This window comes from Coregonus lavaretus (genome assembly GCF_964263955.1).
Source record: "Coregonus lavaretus genome assembly, chromosome: 33".
In the NCBI taxonomy this organism is placed as follows: domain Eukaryota; kingdom Metazoa; phylum Chordata; class Actinopteri; order Salmoniformes; family Salmonidae; genus Coregonus; species Coregonus lavaretus.
The window spans coordinates 9872516-9892796 of NC_140020.1; the positions used below are offsets into that span (position 1 = coordinate 9872516).

Consider the following 20281-nt stretch of genomic DNA (forward strand, 5'->3'; position numbering starts at 1 on the left):
ACAATGAAAAACATACATTGCAAAGAGAGCAGCTCCATCTCAACGGTCCCTCCCCTCAGACCTTTTCTTATGGCTTTTGAGGATTGGACATATTGAGGAAAGATTAATTGATAAAGGGGCAAAGGTATTACCTTTGTTATATCTCTCCTCTGGCTCCACGGGCCAGGGCGACTCTTTGAACCCACCCTCACGTCGTTCCTGCACTTCATGACCACTTGCTCCAAGTGCAACACCATCTCCTCCAAAGTAAATGGTAAGGTCCTCGGTGGAGGGGATATGACAAATGCACCCATCACAAATAATAGGCTATCAGCCTTGCTGTGGGAAACTTTCACCTGTGTTACATGTTTTGATTGATAAGGTCCATGTTGAGAAAGCTGTAAAATACTTTGCATATGGCTAACGTTAATCAAATAAAGATGAGTCAGACCTTACCTTGACAGAAGTCTTAACTCCATTCTCTCAAATGACAATTACTTATATTATGCCAAATTATTTAGAGCTGGTGTCATACCACTATGAAATTGAACATGCAGCTTTTCTTAGAAATGACATATCCCCAATGTGGTATGCCAATTTTAAGATCTAATCTTTAGAGAATTGAGATCTACTGAATAAAAATGACACTGATATTGTAATTATGAGCTAGGACATTGTGATTCCACATGCCATCATTATCACCCAAAGGACTTGGGACAAAAACCTATGCAGTGAAACAAAAACAAAAACACTGAATGCACTTAAATTATCTTTATTAAATTCTAACATCCAGTTAATCCACAAATCAATACGACAAACTTTGTCCCAGGCTAGCTCGGTACCAATTTAGCACTTCGTAAATGAAAAGGCAATACTGCGGTCTCCACATTGCCAGTGATGGCCAGCCCAGTGTCTGATAAAGATCACAATACTTGCAAAGAGAGTCAATAGGAATTAAATAAATTAAAAGAAAACACCTTGTTACAACCTTTAAAAAGCTATTCCCCCCATAATCCTGCTAACACGTTTGGTTGCAAGTTTCATTTCAGAAGTCAGGTCCGACAGTGTTGTCAATCTTACAGGAATCAGGTTCGGGATACTGTCATTCTTAATACAATCTTGCAACAACTTCACAAAAGTAGCACAATATGAAAACGTATTCTTACAAGTGTAACATTGTGTCCTTTTCTGGTCCACAGTCCCCCAACCTCTGAAGGCCAGGCGTCGCTAGTCAATGAGACAATTTGGAAGGATGGAGTAACACGGCTAGCAGTCCTCTGAAAGTCAACCAGGAAAATAATTTTATGATAAACCCTTTTGCATGTTAAAATGTGACATCAGATATCTGCAAATTGGGGCCTCCTGACTGGCACAGTGGTCTAAGACACTGCATTGCAGCTCTTGCGGCGTCACTACAGACCCTGGTTCGAAACCGCCCGTGACCGGGAGTCCCATAGGGCGGTGCACAATAGACCCAGTGTCGTCCGGGTTAGGGGAGGGTTTGGCCGGGAGGGCTTTACTTGCCTAATCGCGCTCTAACGACTACCGTATTTTCCGCACTATAAGGCGCACCGGAGTATAAGCCGCAGCAGCTAAATTGAATGATATTGAATGATGTGTACATTTATAAGCCGCACTGGACTATAAGCTGCAGGTGTTTTAATGTTTAATTACCATATGTAAGGGTTCGTGCACAGAGGGGATTGTCGGGAAAGAGACAAACTGTCTCGCTCTCGTAATGTCTGTCTGTCTTGCTCTCGTTCTGTCTCTCGTACCACTCTCGGTTCCACTTTTACTTTTGCGCGCTACCTGTCTCACTCTTTTCCGGCCTCCAGCATTTCCTACTGGAGCCCGCCGCTTAAAGGTGGGGGGCGCGGACCGGTCATAGAGCCCATAGAGTTAAAGTTGGTGGACTGTAACCTGTAAAATCCATAGATTTAGGAGGTCTTCTAGTGGCCGTTAGCTGTAAAAATCCATAGATTAGCCGCACCGTTATATAAGCCGCAGGGTCGAAAAATGGGAAAAAAAGGCGCGGCTTATAGTCCGAAAATTACGGTACTTATGGCGGGCCGAGCGCTTGCAGGCTGACTGCGGTCGTTAGTTGAACAGTGTATCCTCCGACACATTGGTGCGGCTGGCTTACGGGTTAAGCAGGTGGATGTTAAGAAGTGTGGATTGACGGGTCATGTTGCGGAGGACGCATGACTCGACCATCGCCTCTCCCGTCGGGGAGAAGCAGCGATGAGACAGGATAGTAATTGGATATCACGAAATTGGGGAGAAAAAGGGGGTAAACAAAATTATAATTACAAAAAAATAAATATGCTAATTGCATTTCAGAAATCAGATCCGATAGGGTTGTCAATCTTACAGGAATCAGGTTCGGGATAGTGTCATCCTTAATACAATCTTTGCACAAAAGTAGCAGCAAACAAAATAGATTCTTACAGGCGTTACAGGATGTCATGTTCTGGTGTAGAGGATTCCATTTCAGGCAGCATATCTGAAAACCGGAAAGGTAAACATTTTCAAATTAAACTCTGGTGCATGTTCAACTGTGGCATCAGAAATCTGAAAATAGCATTTCAGTAGTCAGATCCGATAGGGTTGTCAATCTTACAGGAATCAGGTTCGGGATAGGTTCATCCTTAATACAATCTTGCAATTAGCTTGCACGAAACTAGCAGATACTTACAGCTGTTAGCTACAGGATGTACTTTTCCCATCCATTCTGCAGTTAGCTGAAAGACGGTACAGTAAAATAATTAACATTAACTTTATTGTGCATGCACGTTCAAATGTATAATTATAAATTATGCAAATTGCATTCAGAAGTTTCAGGTTGCATTTCAGGTTGTCAATCTTACAGGAATCAGGTTCGGATTAGGTTCATCCTTAAAACAATCTTGGAACGGTTTGCACAAAACTAGCAGATACTTACAGATGTTAGCTACAGGATGTACTTTTCCCATCCATTCTGGTCTGCAGTTAGCTGAAAGACGGTACAGTACAAATATTACCATTAACTTTATTGTGCATGCACATTCAAATGTATCACTATCAATACGGCTAATTGTATTTCAGAAGTCAGATCCGATAGGGTTGTCAATCTTACAGGAATCAGGTTCGGGATAGGTTCATCCTTAATACAATCTTGCAATTAGCTTGCACTAAACTAGCAGATACTTACAGCTGTTAGCTACAGGATGTACTTTTCCCATCCATTCTGGTCTGCAGTTAGCTGAAAGACGGTACAGTAAAATAATTAACATTAACTTTATTGTGCATACACGTTCAAATGTATAATTATGAATTATGCAAATTGAATTTCAGAAGTCAGATCCGATAGGGTTGTCAATCTTACAGGAATCAGGTTCGGGATAGTGTCATCCTTAATACAATCTTTGCACAAAAGTAGCAGCAAACAAAATAAATTCTTACAGGCGTTACAGGATATCATGTTCTGGTGTAGAGGATTCCATTTCAGGCAGCATATCTAAAAACCGGAAAGGTAAACATTTTCAAATTAAACTCTGGTGCATGTTCAACTGTGGCATCAGAAATCTGCAAATAGCATTTCAGAAGTCAGATCCGATAGGGTTGTCAATCTTACAGGAATCAGGTTCGGATTAGGTTCATCCTTAATACAATCTTGGAACGGTTTGCACAAAACTAGCAAGATACTTACAGATGTTAGCTACAGGATGTACTTTTCCCATCCATTCTGGTCTGCAGTTAGCTGAAAGACGGTACAGTACAAATATTACCATTAACTTTATTGTGCATGCACATTCAAATGTATCACTATCAATTATGCTATTCGTATTTCAGAAGTCAGATCCGATAAGGTTGTCAATCTTACAGGAATCAGGTTCGGGATAGGTTCATCCTAAACTAGCAGATACTTACAGATGTTAGCTACAGGATGTACTTTTCCCATCCATTCTGGTCTGCAGTTAGCTGAAAGACGGTACAGTACAAATATTACCATTAACTTTATTGTGCATGCACATTCAAATGTATCACTATCAATTATGCTATTCGTATTTCAGAAGTCAGATCCGATAAGGTTGTCAATCTTACAGGAATCAGGTTCGGGATAGGTTCATCCTAAACTAGCAGATACTTACAGATGTTAGCTACAGGATGTACTTTTCCCATCCATTCTGGTCTGCAGTTAGCTGAAAGATGGTACAGTACAAATATTACCATTAACTTTATTGTGCATGCACATTCCAATGTATCACTATCAATAAGGCTAATTGTCTTTCAGAAGTCAGATCCGATAGGGTTGTCAATCTTACAGGAATCAGGTTCGGGATAGGTTCATCATTAATACAATCTTGCAATTAGCTTGCACGAAACTAGCAGACACTTACAGCTGTTAGCTACAGGATGGACTTTTCCCTTCCATTCTGCAGTTAGCTGAAAGACGGTACAGTAAAATAATTAACATTAACTTTATTGTGCATGCACGTTCAAATGTATAATTATGAATTATGCAAATTGAATTTCAGAAGTCAGATCCGATAGGGTTGTCAATCTTACAGGAATCAGGTTCGGATTAGGTTCATCCTTAATACAATCTTGGAACGGTTTGCACAAAACTAGCAAGATACTTACAGATGTTAGCTACAGGATGTACTTTTCCCATCCATTCTGGTCTGCAGTTAGCTGAAAGACGGTACAGTAAAATAATTAACATTAACTTTATTGTGCATGCACGTTCAAATGTATAATTATAAATTATGCTAATTGCATTTCAGAAGTCAGATCCGATAGGGTTGTCAATCTTACAGGAATCAGGTTCGGGATAGTGTCATCCTTAATACAATCTTTGCACAAAAGTAGCAGCAAACTAAATAAATTCTTACAGGCGTTACAGGATATCATGTTCTGGTGTAGAGGATTCCATTTCAGGCAGCATATCTAAAAACCGGAAAGGTAAACATTTTCAAATTAAACTCTGGTGCATGTTCAACTGTGGCATCAGAAATCTGCAAATAGCATTTCAGAAGTCAGATCCGATAGGGTTGTCAATCTTACAGGAATCAGGTTCGGGATAGGTTCATCATTAATACAATCTTGCAATTAGCTTGCACGAAACTAGCAGATACTTACAGCTGTTAACTACAGGATGTAATTTTCCCATCCATTCTGGTCTGCAGTTAGCTGAAAGACGGTACAGTAAAATAATTAACATTAACTTTATTGTGCATGCACGTTCAAATGTATAATTATCAATTATGTAAATTGCATTTCAGAAGTCAGATCCGATAGGGTTGTCAATCTTACAGGAATCAGGTTCGGGATAGTGTCATCCTTAATACAATCTTGCAATTAGCTTGCACTAAACTAGCAGATACTTACAGCTGTTAGCTACAGGATGTACTTTTCCCATCCATTCTGGTCTGCAGTTAGCTGAAAGACGGTACAGTAAAAATATTACCATTAACTTTATTGTGCATGCACATTCAAATGTATCACTATCAATTATGCTATTTGTATTTCAGAAGTCAGATCCGATTAGGTTGTCAATCTTACAGGAATCAGGTTCGGGATAGGTTCATCCTAAACTAGCAGATACTTACAGATGTTAGCTACAGGATGTACTTTTCCCATCCATTCTGGTCTGCAGTTAGCTGAAAGATGGTACAGTACAAATATTACCATTAACTTTATTGTGCATGCACATTCCAATGTATCACTATCAATAAGGCTAATTGTCTTTCAGAAGTCAGATCCGATAGGGTTGTCAATCTTACAGGAATCAGGTTCGGGATAGGTTCATCATTAATACAATCTTGCAATTAGCTTGCACGAAACTAGCAGATACTTACAGCTGTTAGCTACAGGATGTACTTTTCCCTTCCATTCTGCAGTTAGCTGAAAGACGGTACAGTAAAATAATTAACATTAACTTTATTGTGCATGCACGTTCAAATGTATAATTATGAATTATGCAAATTGAATTTCAGAAGTCAGATCCGATAGGGTTGTCAATCTTACAGGAATCAGGTTCGGATTAGGTTCATCCTTAATACAATCTTGGAACGGTTTGCACAAAACTAGCAAGATACTTACAGATGTTAGCTACAGGATGTACTTCTCCCATCCATTCTGGTCTGCAGTTAGCTGAAAGACGGTACAGTACAAATATTACCATTAACTTTATTGTGCATGCACATTCAAATGTATCACTATCAATTATGCTATTTGTATTTCAGAAGTCAGATCCGATAGGGTTGTCAATCTTACAGGAATCAGGTTCGGATTAGGTTCATCCTTAATACAATCTTGCAACGGTTTGCACAAAACTAGCAAGATACTTACAGATGTTAGCTACAGGATGTACTTCTCCCATCCATTCTGGTCTGCAGTTAGCTGAAAGACGGTACAGTAAAATAATTAACATTAACTTTATTGTGCATGCACGTTCAAATGTATAATTATGAATTATGCAAATTGAATTTCAGAAGTCAGATCCGATAGGGTTGTCAATCTTACAGGAATCAGGTTCGGGATAGTGTCATCCTTAATACAATCTTGCAATTAGCTTGCACTAAACTAGCAGATACTTACAGCTGTTAGCTACAGGATGTACTTTTCCCTTCCATTCTGCAGTTAGCTGAAAGACGGTACAGTAAAATAATTAACATTAACTTTATTGTGCATGCACGTTCAAATGTATAATTATGAATTATGCAAATTGAATTTCAGAAGTCAGATCCGATAGGGTTGTCAATCTTACAGGAATCAGGTTCGGATTAGGTTAATCCTTAATACAATCTTGGAACGGTTTGCACAAAACTAGCAAGATACTTACAGATGTTAGCTACAGGATGTACTTCTCCCATCCATTCTGGTCTGCAGTTAGCTGAAAGACGGTACAGTACAAATATTACCATTAACTTTATTGTGCATGCACATTCAAATGTATAATAATAAATTAAGAAATTGCATTTCAGAAGTCAGATCCGATAGGGTTGTCAATCTTACAGGAATCAGGTTCGGGATAGTGTCATCCTTAATACAATCTTTGCACAAAAGTAGAAGCAAACAAAATAGATTCTTACAGGCGTTACAGGATGTCATGTTCAGGCGTAGAGGATTCCATTTCTGGACGGCATATCTGAAAACCGGAAAGGTAAACATTTTCACATTAAACTCTGGTGCATGTTCAACTGTGGCATCAGAAATCTGCAAATAGCATTTCAGAAGTCAGATCCGATAGGGTTGTCAATCTTACTGGAATCAGGTGTGGGATAGGTTCATCCTAAACTAGCAGATACTTACAGATGTTAGCTACAGGATGTACTTTTCCCTTCCATTCTGCAGTTAGCTGAAAGACGGTACAGTAAAATAATTAACATTAACTTTATTGTGCATGCACGTTCAAATGTATCATTATCAATTATGCAAATTGCATTACAGAAGTCAGATCCGATAAGGTTGTCAATCTTACAGGAATCAGGTTCGGGATAGGTTCATCCTTAATACAATCTTGGAACGGTTTGCACAAAACTAGCAGATACTTACAGATGTTAGCTACAGGATGTACTTTTCCCATCCATTCTGGTCTGCAGTTAGCTGAAAGACGGTACAGTAAAAATATTACCATGAACTTTATTGTGCATGCACATTCAAATCTATCACTATCAATTATGCTATTTGTATTTCAGAAGTCAGATCCGATAAGGTTGTCAATCTTACAGGAATCAGGTTCGGGATAGGTTCATCCTAAACTAGCAGATACTTACAGATGTTAGCTACAGGATGTACTTTTCCCATCCATTCTGGTCTGCAGTTAGCTGAAAGATGGTACAGTACAAATATTACCATTAACTTTATTGTGCATGCACATTCGAATGTATCACTATCAATAAGGCTAATTGTCTTTCAGAAGTCAGATCCGATAGGGTTGTCAATCTTACAGGAATCAGGTTCGGGATAGGTTCATCCTTAATACAATCTTGCAATTAGCTTGCACGAAACTAGCAGATACTTACAGCTGTTAGCTACAGGATGTACTTTTCCCATCCATTCTGCAGTTAGCTGAAAGACGGTACAGTAAAATAATTAACATTAACTTTATTGTGCATGCACGTTCAAATGTATAATTATAAATTATGCAAATTGCATTCAGAAGTTTCAGGTTGCATTTCAGGTTGTCAATCTTACAGTAATCAGGTTTGGGATAGGTTCATCCTAAACTAGCAGATACTTACAGATGTTAGCTACAGGATGTACTTTTCCCATCCATTCTGGTCTGCAGTTAGCTGAAAGATGGTACAGTACAAATATTACCATTAACTTTATTGTGCATGCACATTCAAATGTATCACTATCAATACGGCTAATTGTATTTCAGAAGTCAGATCCGATAGGGTTGTCAATCTTACAGGAATCAGGTTCGGGATAGGTTCATCCTTAATACAATCTTGCAATTAGCTTGCACTAAACTAGCAGATACTTACAGCTGTTAGCTACAGGATGTACTTTTCCCATCCATTCTGGTCTGCAGTTAGCTGAAAGACGGTACAGTAAAATAATTAACATTAACTTTATTGTGCATGCACGTTCAAATGTATAATTATGAATTATGCAAATTGAATTTCAGAAGTCAGATCCGATAGGGTTGTCAATCTTACAGGAATCAGGTTCGGGATAGTGTCATCCTTAATACAATCTTGCAATTAGCTTGCACTAAACTAGCAGATACTTACAGCTGTTAGCTACAGGATGTACTTTTCCCTTCCATTCTGCAGTTAGCTGAAAGACGGTACAGTAAAATAATTAACATTAACTTTATTGTGCATGCACGTTCAAATGTATAATTATGAATTATGCAAATTGAATTTCAGAAGTCAGATCCGATAGGGTTGTCAATCTTACAGGAATCAGGTTCGGGATAGTGTCATCCTTAATACAATCTTTGAACAAAAGTAGCAGCAAACTAAATAAATTCTTACAGGCGTTACAGGATATCATGTTCTGGTGTAGAGGATTCCATTTCAGGCAGCATATCTAAAAACCGGAAAGGTAAACATTTTCAAATTAAACTCTGGTGCATGTTCAACTGTGGCATCAGAAATCTGCAAATAGCATTTCAGAAGTCAGATCCGATAGGGTTGTCAATCTTACAGGAATCAGGTTCGGATTAGGTTCATCCTTAATACAATCTTGGAACGGTTTGCACAAAACTAGCAGATACTTACAGCTGTTAGCTACAGGATGTACTTTTCCCTTCCATTCTGCAGTTAGCTGAAAGACGGTACAGTAAAATAATTAACATTAACTTTATTGTGCATGCACGTTCAAATGTATCACTATCAATTACGCTATTTGTATTTCAGAAGTCAGATCCGATAGGGTTGTCAATCTTACAGGAATCAGGTTCGGATTAGGTTCATCCTTAATACAATCTTGCAACGGTTTGCACAAAACTAGCAGATACTTACAGATGTTAGCTACAGGATGTACTTTTCCCATCCATTCTGGTCTGCAGTTAGCTGAAAGACGGTACATTACAAATATTACCATTAACTTTATTGTGCATGCACATTCAAATGTATCACTATCAATACGGCTAATTGTATTTCAGAAGTCAGATCCGATAGGGTTGTCAATCTTACAGGAATCAGGTTCGGGATAGTGTCATCCTTAATACAATCTTGCAATTAGCTTGCACTAAACTAGCAGATACTTACAGCTGTTAGCTACAGGATGTACTTTTCCCATCCATTCTGGTCTGCAGTTAGCTGAAAGACGGTACAGTAAAATAATTAACATTAACTTTATTGTGCATGCACGTTCAAATGTATAATTATAAATTATGCTAATTGCATTTCAGAAGTCAGATCCGATAGGGTTGTCAATCTTACAGGAATCAGGTTCGGGATAGTGTCATCCTTAATACAATCTTTGCACAAAAGTAGCAGCAAACAAAATAAATTCTTACAGGCGTTACAGGATATCATGTTCTGGTGTAGAGGATTCCATTTCAGGCAGCATATCTAAAAACCGGAAAGGTAAACATTTTCAAATTAAACTCTGGTGCATGTTCAACTGTGGCATCAGAAATCTGCAAATAGCATTTCAGAAGTCAGATCCGATAGGGTTGTCAATCTTACAGGAATCAGGTTCGGATTAGGTTCATCCTTAATACAATCTTGGAACGGTTTGCACAAAACTAGCAAGATACTTACAGATGTTAGCTACAGGATGTACTTTTCCCATCCATTCTGGTCTGCAGTTAGCTGAAAGACGGTACAGTAAAAATATTACCATTAACTTTATTGTGCATGCACATTCAAATGTATCACTATCAATTATGCTATTTGTATTTCAGAAGTCAGATCCGATAAGGTTGTCAATCTTACAGGAATCAGGTTCGGGATAGGTTCATCCTAAACTAGCAGATACTTACAGATGTTAGCTACAGGATGTACTTTTCCCATCCATTCTGGTCTGCAGTTAGCTGAAAGATGGTACAGTACAAATATTACCATTAACTTTATTGTGCATGCACATTCCAATGTATCACTATCAATAAGGCTAATTGTCTTTCAGAAGTCAGATCCGATAGGGTTGTCAATCTTACAGGAATCAGGTTCGGGATAGGTTCATCATTAATACAATCTTGCAATTAGCTTGCACGAAACTAGCAGACACTTACAGCTGTTAGCTACAGGATGGACTTTTCCCTTCCATTCTGCAGTTAGCTGAAAGACGGTACAGTAAAATAATTAACATTAACTTTATTGTGCATGCACGTTCAAATGTATAATTATGAATTATGCAAATTGAATTTCAGAAGTCAGATCCGATAGGGTTGTCAATCTTACAGGAATCAGGTTCGGATTAGGTTCATCCTTAATACAATCTTGGAACGGTTTGCACAAAACTAGCAAGATACTTACAGATGTTAGCTACAGGATGTACTTTTCCCATCCATTCTGGTCTGCAGTTAGCTGAAAGACGGTACAGTAAAATAATTAACATTAACTTTATTGTGCATGCACGTTCAAATGTATAATTATAAATTATGCTAATTGCATTTCAGAAGTCAGATCCGATAGGGTTGTCAATCTTACAGGAATCAGGTTCGGGATAGTGTCATCCTTAATACAATCTTTGCACAAAAGTAGCAGCAAACTAAATAAATTCTTACAGGCGTTACAGGATATCATGTTCTGGTGTAGAGGATTCCATTTCAGGCAGCATATCTAAAAACCGGAAAGGTAAACATTTTCAAATTAAACTCTGGTGCATGTTCAACTGTGGCATCAGAAATCTGCAAATAGCATTTCAGAAGTCAGATCCGATAGGGTTGTCAATCTTACAGGAATCAGGTTCGGGATAGGTTCATCATTAATACAATCTTGCAATTAGCTTGCACGAAACTAGCAGATACTTACAGCTGTTAGCTACAGGATGTAATTTTCCCATCCATTCTGGTCTGCAGTTAGCTGAAAGACGGTACAGTAAAATAATTAACATTAACTTTATTGTGCATGCACGTTCAAATGTATAATTATCAATTATGTAAATTGCATTTCAGAAGTCAGATCCGATAGGGTTGTCAATCTTACAGGAATCAGGTTCGGGATAGGTTCATCCTTAATACAATCTTGCAATTAGCTTGCACGAAACTAGCAGATACTTACAGCTGTTAGCTACAGGATGTACTTTTCCCATCCATTCTGCAGTTAGCTGAAAGACGGTACAGTAAAATAATTAACATTAACTTTATTGTGCATGCACGTTCAAATGTATAATTATAAATTATGCAAATTGCATTCAGAAGTTTCAGGTTGCATTTCAGGTTGTCAATCTTACAGTAATCAGGTTTGGGATAGGTTCATCCTAAACTAGCAGATACTTACAGATGTTAGCTACAGGATGTACTTTTCCCATCCATTCTGGTCTGCAGTTAGCTGAAAGACGGTACAGTAAAATAATTAACATTAACTTTATTGTGCATGCACGTTCAAATGTATAATTATAAATTATGCTAATTGCATTTCAGAAGTCAGATCCGATAGGGTTGTCAATCTTACAGGAATCAGGTTCGGGATAGTGTCATCCTTAATACAATCTTTGCACAAAAGTAGCAGCAAACAAAATAAATTCTTACAGGCGTTACAGGATATCATGTTCTGGTGTAGAGGATTCCATTTCAGGCAGCATATCTAAAAACCGGAAAGGTAAACATTTTCAAATTAAACTCTGGTGCATGTTCAACTGTGGCATCAGAAATCTGCAAATAGCATTTCAGAAGTCAGATCCGATAGGGTTGTCAATCTTACAGGAATCAGGTTCGGATTAGGTTCATCCTTAATACAATCTTGGAACGGTTTGCACAAAACTAGCAGATACTTACAGCTGTTAGCTACAGGATGTACTTTTCCCTTCCATTCTGCAGTTAGCTGAAAGACGGTACAGTAAAATAATTAACATTAACTTTATTGTGCATGCACGTTCAAATGTATAATTATGAATTATGCAAATTGAATTTCAGAAGTCAGATCCGATAGGGTTGTCAATCTTACAGGAATCAGGTTCGGGATATGTTCATCCTTAATACAATCTTGCAATTAGCTTGCACTAAACTAGCAGATACTTACAGCTGTTAGCTACAGGATGTACTTTTCCCATCCATTCTGGTCTGCAGTTAGCTGAAAGACGGTACAGTAAAAATATTACCATTAACTTTATTGTGCATGCACATTCAAATGTATCACTATCAATTATGCTATTTGTATTTCAGAAGTCAGATCCGATAGGGTTGTCAATCTTACAGGAATCAGGTTCGGATTAGGTTCATCCTTAATACAATCTTGCAACGGTTTGCACAAAACTAGCAGATACTTACAGATGTTAGCTACAGGATGTACTTTTCCCATCCATTCTGGTCTGCAGTTAGCTGAAAGACGGTACAGTACAAATATTACCATTAACTTTATTGTGCATGCACATTCAAATGTATCACTATCAATACGGCTAATTGTATTTCAGAAGTCAGATCCGATAGGGTTGTCAATCTTACAGGAATCAGGTTCGGGATAGTGTCATCCTTAATACAATCTTGCAATTAGCTTGCACTAAACTAGCAGATACTTACAGCTGTTAGCTACAGGATGTACTTTTCCCATCCATTCTGGTCTGCAGTTAGCTGAAAGACGGTACAGTAAAATAATTAACATTAACTTCATTGTGCATGCACGTTCAAATGTATAATTATAAATTATGCTAATTGCATTTCAGAAGTCAGATCCGATAGGGTTGTCAATCTTACAGGAATCAGGTTCGGTTTTGGTGTCATCCTTAATACAATCTTTGCACAAAAGTAGCAGCAAACTAAATAAATTCTTACAGGCGTTACAGGATATCATGTTCTGGTGTAGAGGATTCCATTTCAGGCAGCATATCTAAAAACCGGAAAGGTAAACATTTTCAAATTAAACTCTGGTGCATGTTCAACTGTGGCATCAGAAATCTGCAAATAGCATTTCAGAAGTCAGATCCGATAGGGTTGTCAATCTTACAGGAATCAGGTTCGGGATAGGTTCATCATTAATACAATCTTGCACGAAACTAGCAGATACTTACAGCTGTTAGCTACAGGATGTAATTTTCCCATCCATTCTGGTCTGCAGTTAGCTGAAAGACGGTACAGTAAAATAATTAACATTAACTTTATTGTGCATGCACGTTCAAATGTATAATTATGAATTATGCAAATTGAATTTCAGAAGTCAGATCCGATAGGGTTGTCAATCTTACAGGAATCAGGTTCGGGATAGTGTCATCCTTAATACAATCTTGCAATTAGCTTGCACTAAACTAGCAGATACTTACAGCTGTTAGCTACAGGATGTACTTTTCCCATCCATTCTGGTCTGCAGTTAGCTGAAAGACGGTACAGTAAAAATATTACCATTAACTTTATTGTGCATGCACATTCAAATGTATCACTATCAATTATGCTATTTGTATTTCAGAAGTCAGATCCGATAAGGTTGTCAATCTTACAGGAATCAGGTTCGGGATAGGTTCATCCTAAACTAGCAGATACTTACAGATGTTTGCTACAGGATGTACTTTTCCCATCCATTCTGGTCTGCAGTTAGCTGAAAGATGGTACAGTACAAATATTACCATTAACTTTATTGTGCATGCACATTCGAATGTATCACTATCAATAAGGCTAATTGTCTTTCAGAAGTCAGATCCGATAGGGTTGTCAATCTTACAGGAATCAGGTTCGGGATAGGTTCATCATTAATACAATCTTGCAATTAGCTTGCACGAAACTAGCAGATACTTACAGCTGTTAGCTACAGGATGTACTTTTCCCTTCCATTCTGCAGTTAGCTGAAAGACGGTACAGTAAAATAATTAACATTAACTTTATTGTGCATGCACGTTCAAATGTATAATTATGAATTATGCAAATTGAATTTCAGAAGTCAGATCCGATAGGGTTGTCAATCTTACAGGAATCAGGTTCGGATTAGGTTAATCCTTAATACAATCTTGGAACGGTTTGCACTAAACTAGCAAGATACTTACAGATGTTAGCTACAGGATGTACTTCTCCCATCCATTCTGGTCTGCAGTTAGCTGAAAGACGGTACAGTACAAATATTACCATTAACTTTATTGTGCATGCACATTCAAATGTATCACTATCAATTATGCTATTTGTATTTCAGAAGTCAGATCCGATAAGGTTGTCAATCTTACAGGAATCAGGTTCGGGATAGGTTCATCCTAAACTAGCAGATACTTACAGATGTTAGCTACAGGATGTACTTCTCCCAACCATTCTGGTCTGCAGTTAGCTGAAAGACGGTACAGTACAAATATTACCATTAACTTTATTGTGCATGCACATTCAAATGTATCACTATCAATTATGCTATTTGTATTTCAGAAGTCAGATCCGATAGGGTTGTCAATCTTACAGGAATCAGGTTCGGATTAGGTTCATCCTTAATACAATCTTGCAACGGTTTGCACAAAACTAGCAGATACTTACAGATGTTAGCTACAGGATGTACTTTTCCCATCCATTCTGCAGTTAGCTGAAAGACGGTACAGTAAAATAATTAACTTTATTGTGCATGCACGTTCAAATGTATAATAATAAATTAAGAAATTGCATTTCAGAAGTCAGATCCGATAGGGTTGTCAATCTTACAGGAATCAGGTTCGGGATAGTGTCATCCTTAATACAATCTTTGCACAAAAGTAGAAGCAAACAAAATAGATTCTTACAGGCGTTACAGGATGTCATGTTCTGGCGTAGAGGATTCCATTTCTGGACGGCATATCTGAAAACCGGAAAGGTAAACATTTTCACATTAAACTCTGGTGCATGTTCAACTGTGGCATCAGAAATCTGCAAATAGCATTTCAGAAGTCAGATCCGATAGGGTTGTCAATCTTACTGGAATCAGGTGTGGGATAGGTTCATCCTAAACTAGCAGATACTTACAGATGTTAGCTACAGGATGTACTTTTCCCTTCCATTCTGCAGTTAGCTGAAAGACGGTACAGTAAAATAATTAACATTAACTTTATTGTGCATGCACGTTCAAATGTATCATTATCAATTATGCAAATTGCATTACAGAAGTCAGATCCGATAAGGTTGTCAATCTTACAGGAATCAGGTTCGGGATAGGTTCATCCTTAATACAATCTTGGAACGGTTTGCACAAAACTAGCAGATACTTACAGATGTTAGCTACAGGATGTACTTTTCCCATCCATTCTGGTCTGCAGTTAGCTGAAAGACGGTACAGTAAAACTATTACCATGAACTTTATTGTGCATGCACATTCAAATCTATCACTATCAATTATGCTATTTGTATTTCAGAAGTCAGATCCGATAAAGTTGTCAATCTTACAGGAATCAGGTTCGGGATATGTTCATCCTTAATACAATCTTGCAATTAGCTTGCACTAAACTAGCAGATACTTACAGCTGTTAGCTACAGGGTGTACTTTTCCCATCCATTCTGGTCTGCAGTTAGCTGAAAGACGGTACAGTAAAAATATTAACATTAACTTTATTGTGCATGCACGTTCAAGTGGTCCTCTGTAGCTCAGCTGGTAGAGCACGGCGCTTGTAACGCCAAGGTAGTGGGTTCGATCCCCGGGACCACCCATACGTAAAAATGTATGCACGCATGACTGTAAGTCGCTTTGGATAAAAGCGTCTGCTAAATGGCATATTATTATTATTATAAATGTATAATTATAAATTATGCAAATTGCATTTCAAAAGTCAGATCCGGTAAGGTTGTCAATCTTACAGGAATCAGGTTCGGGATAGGTTCATCCTAAACTAGCAGATACTTACAGATGTTAGCTACAGGATGTACTTTTCCCATCCATTCTGGTCTGCAGTTAGCTGAAAGACGGTACAGTACAAATATTACCATTAACTTTATTGTGCATGCACATTCAAATGTATCACTATCAATACGGCTAATTGTATTTCAGAAGTCAGATCCGATAGGGTTGTCAATCTTACAGGAATCAGGTTCGGGATAGGTTCATCCTTAATACAATCTTGCAATTAGCTTGCACTAAACTAGCAGATACTTACAGCTGTTAGCTACAGGATGTACTTTTCCCATCCATTCTGGTCTGCAGTTAGCTGAAAGACGGTACAGTAAAATAATTAACATTAACTTTATTGTGCATGCACGTTCAAATGTATAATTATAAATTATGCAAATTGCATTTCAGAAGTCAGATCCGATAGGGTTGTCAATCTTACAGGAATCAGGTTCGGGATAGTGTCATCCTTAATACAATCTTTGCACAAAAGTAGCAGCAAACAAAATAAATTCTTACAGGCGTTACAGGATATCATGTTCTGGTGTAGAGGATTCCATTTCAGGCAGCATATCTAAAAACCGGAAAGGTAAACATTTTCAAATTAAACTCTGGTGCATGTTCAACTGTGGCATCAGAAATCTGCAAATAGCATTTCAGAAGTCAGATCCGATAGGGTTGTCAATCTTACAGGAATCAGGTTCGGATTAGGTTCATCCTTAATACAATCTTGGAATTAGCTTGCACAAAACTAGCAGATACTTACAGCTGTTAGCTACAGGATGTACTTTTCCCTTCCATTCTGCAGTTAGCTGAAAGACGGTACAGTAAAATAATTAACATTAACTTTATTGTGCATGCACGTTCAAATGTATAATTATGAATTATGCAAACTGAATTTCAGATGTCAGATCCGATAGGGGTGTCAATCTTACAGGAATCAGGTTCGGGATATGTTCATCCTTAATACAATCTTTCAATTAGCTTGCACTAAACTAGCAGATACTTACAGCTGTTAGCTACAGGATGTACTTTTCCCATCCATTCTGGTCTGCAGTTAGCTGAAAGACGGTACAGTAAAAATATTACCATTAACTTTATTGTGCATGCACATTCAAATGTATCACTATCAATTATGCTATTTGTATTTCAGAAGTCAGATCCGATAAGGTTGTCAATCTTACAGGAATCAGGTTCGGGATATGTTCATCCTTAATACAATCTTGCAACGGTTTGCACAAAACTAGCAGATACTTACAGATGTTAGCTACAGGATGTACTTTTCCCTTCCATTCTGCAGTTAGCTGAAAGACGGTACAGTAAAATAATTAACATTAACTTTATTGTGCATGCACGTTCAAATGTATAATAATAAATTAAGAAATTGCATTTCAGAAGTCAGATCCGATAGGGTTGTCAATCTTACAGGAATCAGGTTCGGGATAGTGTCATCCTTAATACAATCTTTGCACAAAAGTAGAAGCAAACAAAATAGATTCTTACAGGCGTTACAGGATGTCATGTTCTGGTGTAGAGGATTCCATTTCTGGACGGCATATCTGAAAACCGGAAAGGTAAACATTTTCACATTAAACTCTGGTGCATGTTCAACTGTGGCATCAGAAATCTGCAAATAGCATTTCAGAAGTCAGATCCGATAGGGTTGTCAATCTTACTGGAATCAGGTGTGGGATAGGTTCATCCTAAACTAGCAGATACTTACAGATGTTAGCTACAGGATGTACTTTTCCCTTCCATTCTGCAGTTAGCTGAAAGACGGTACAGTAAAATAATTAACATTAACTTTATTGTGCATGCACGTTCAAATGTATCATTATCAATTATGCAAATTGCATTACAGAAGTCAGATCCGATAAGGTTGTCAATCTTACAGGAATCAGGTTCGGGATAGGTTCATCCTTAATACAATCTTGCAATTAGTTTGCACTAAACTAGCAGATACTTACAGATGTTAGCTACAGGATGTACTTTTCCCATCCATTTCTGTCCTGAAGTTAGCTGAAAGACAGTACGGTAAAAATGTAATATTCACTTTATTATGCATTCGTAAAGTATTCAGACCCAGTGACTTTTTCCCCCCCATTTTCCACAACCTTATTCTAAAATGCATTAAAAAATAAAAAACACTAATCTACACACAATACCCCATGTTGACAATGCAAAAATCGTTTTGTTTGGTGCAAATGTATATGTCATAAAATAAAAAATTCACATAAGTATTCAGACCCTTTACTCAGTACTTTGTTGAAGTACCTTTGGCAGCAATTACAGCCTTGAGTCTTCTTGGGTATGATGACACAAGCTTGGTTTCCTCTAGACGTGACGCTTGGCATTCAGGCCAAAGAGTTCAATCTTGGTTTCATCAGACTAAAGAATCTTGTTTCTCATGGTGTGAGAGTCCTTTAGGTGCCTTTTGGCAAACTCCAAGCGGGCTGTCGTTCCTTTTACTGAGGAGTGGCTTCCGTCTGGCTAATCTACCATAAAGGCCTGATTGTTGGAGTGCTGCAGAGATGGTTGTCCTTCTGAAAGGTTCTCCCATCTCCACAGAGGAACTCTGGAGTGCTGTCAGAGTGACCATCGCGTTCCTCGTCACCTCCCTGACCAAGGCCCTTCTCCGATTGCTCAGTTTGGCCAGGCGGACAGCTCTAGGAAGAGTCTTGGCGGTTTCAAACTTCTTCCATTTAAGATTGATGGAGGCCAGTGTGTTCTTGGGGACCGTCAATGCTGCAGAAATGTTTTGGTACTCTTCCCCAGATCTGTGCCTCGACACAATCCTGTCTCAGCGATCTACGGATAATTCCTTTGACCTCAAGGCTTGGTTTTCGCTCTAAAATGCACTGTCAACTGTGGGACCTTATATAGACAGGTGTGTGCCTTTCCAAATCATGTCCAATCAATTGAATTTACCACAGGTGGATTCCAGTCAAGTTGTAGAAACAACTCAATAATGATCAATGGAAACAGGATGCACCTGAGCTCAATTTCGAGTCTCATAGCAAAGGGTTTGAATACTTATGTAAATAAGGTATGTTTTAAAATTATTAATACAATTACAAAAATGTCTTTGTCATTATGGGGTATTGTCTGTAGATTGACGAGGGAAAAAACTAATTTAATCCATTTTAGAATAAGGCTGTAACGTAACAAAATGGGGAAAAAGGCAAGGGGTCTGAATATTTTCAGTATGCATTGTACATAATTGTAATGTATGTATAATTGCAATTAGTAATTTTATTAGTTAGTAACAATATAAGTCATCTATTTTCATATTTTACAAACTCAGGTTGACAATGTTTTTACAAATATAAAAAATGAAATAAATAGAAAGTGATGTAAACTGATGCACAATATTCATTCTTATTATAGGTATATTTTTCTACCATTTCAAAATATGTAAAAGTTAGAATATCTTTCATTGTTTAAATCTTGTTATTCTTATTAGGAAAAATGGGGTGCAAATAAAGCACTGGTTCTGAAAATAATCCGTTTCACTCAATAATCATCGTTTTATATTTATTTAAATTGTTAACACTTTCAGATAGTTGTGTGTCTCCCTAACAGGGTGGAAATATCTCATGGTCCAGGTGTGAAAAATCCGCCTATAAATATTAGTATTTATGTGCCTGAGCTTGACCAATATGTTTTTCTTGAAGTCAAACGTGTCCCTTTTGAGCTAGAATACTAAGAAAATGAAAAATATCAACTTTTACTCCAAAAGTTGAGAGGTCCAAAAGGCACCGGGTAGTAGGAATGCCCCTTGACCACAAATTATTATATTTACACTTGCAATCCATTTTGACACTAGAATAAATGTTCGACTCATATCGATGCCACAGGCCGTTTGCAAAACGATAAATTGCTTTTTAGAAGCAGTCGCTCTTTAATACAATCTTGCACAAAACTAGCAGCTATTAAAATACAGT

The 20281-nt window shown here is 37.8% G+C and overlaps 4 long non-coding RNA genes across 8 annotated transcripts; all 4 read right to left on the minus strand.

Annotated features, from left to right (window-relative positions):
- Window positions 1–735: 735 nt before the first annotated feature.
- Window positions 736–5865, minus strand: LOC311108233. Its single transcript, XR_014610492.1, has 13 exons — window positions 5820–5865; window positions 5571–5621; window positions 4854–4908; window positions 4284–4404; window positions 4110–4160; window positions 3889–3939; window positions 3668–3718; window positions 3421–3475; window positions 3170–3220; window positions 2921–2971; window positions 2675–2720; window positions 2428–2482; window positions 736–1256 (listed from the first exon to the last, which is right to left on the minus strand). It is a non-coding gene; the product is annotated as an uncharacterized lncRNA (long non-coding RNA).
- A 1190-nt stretch (window positions 5866–7055) lies between these two features.
- On the minus strand, window positions 7056–10238 carry LOC311108234. Of its 3 annotated transcripts, none has more exons than XR_014610493.1 (6): window positions 10188–10238; window positions 9941–9995; window positions 9441–9491; window positions 8952–9006; window positions 7276–7321; window positions 7056–7111 (listed from the first exon to the last, which is right to left on the minus strand). It is a non-coding gene; the product is annotated as an uncharacterized lncRNA (long non-coding RNA). The 3 variants fall into 3 exon arrangements; XR_014610494.1 differs by lacking the exon at window positions 9441–9491 and adding an exon at window positions 9690–9740; XR_014610495.1 differs by lacking the exons at window positions 7056–7111; window positions 7276–7321 and adding an exon at window positions 8453–8507.
- Window positions 10239–10897: 659 nt separating this feature from the next.
- On the minus strand, window positions 10898–14358 carry LOC311108706. 2 transcript variants are annotated; one of them, XR_014610531.1, is made up of 7 exons: window positions 14313–14358; window positions 13358–13412; window positions 12857–12907; window positions 12119–12173; window positions 11868–11918; window positions 11153–11207; window positions 10898–10952 (listed from the first exon to the last, which is right to left on the minus strand). It is a non-coding gene; the product is annotated as an uncharacterized lncRNA (long non-coding RNA). The 2 variants fall into 2 exon arrangements; XR_014610532.1 differs by lacking the exon at window positions 14313–14358 and adding an exon at window positions 13843–13893.
- Window positions 14359–15260: 902 nt separating this feature from the next.
- Window positions 15261–18106, minus strand: LOC311108103. 2 transcript variants are annotated; one of them, XR_014610483.1, is made up of 6 exons: window positions 18061–18106; window positions 17841–17896; window positions 17596–17641; window positions 16857–16911; window positions 15485–15530; window positions 15261–15320 (listed from the first exon to the last, which is right to left on the minus strand). It is a non-coding gene; the product is annotated as an uncharacterized lncRNA (long non-coding RNA). The 2 variants fall into 2 exon arrangements; XR_014610484.1 differs by lacking the exons at window positions 15261–15320; window positions 15485–15530 and adding an exon at window positions 16602–16656.
- Between the last annotated feature and the right edge of the window lie 2175 nt (window positions 18107–20281).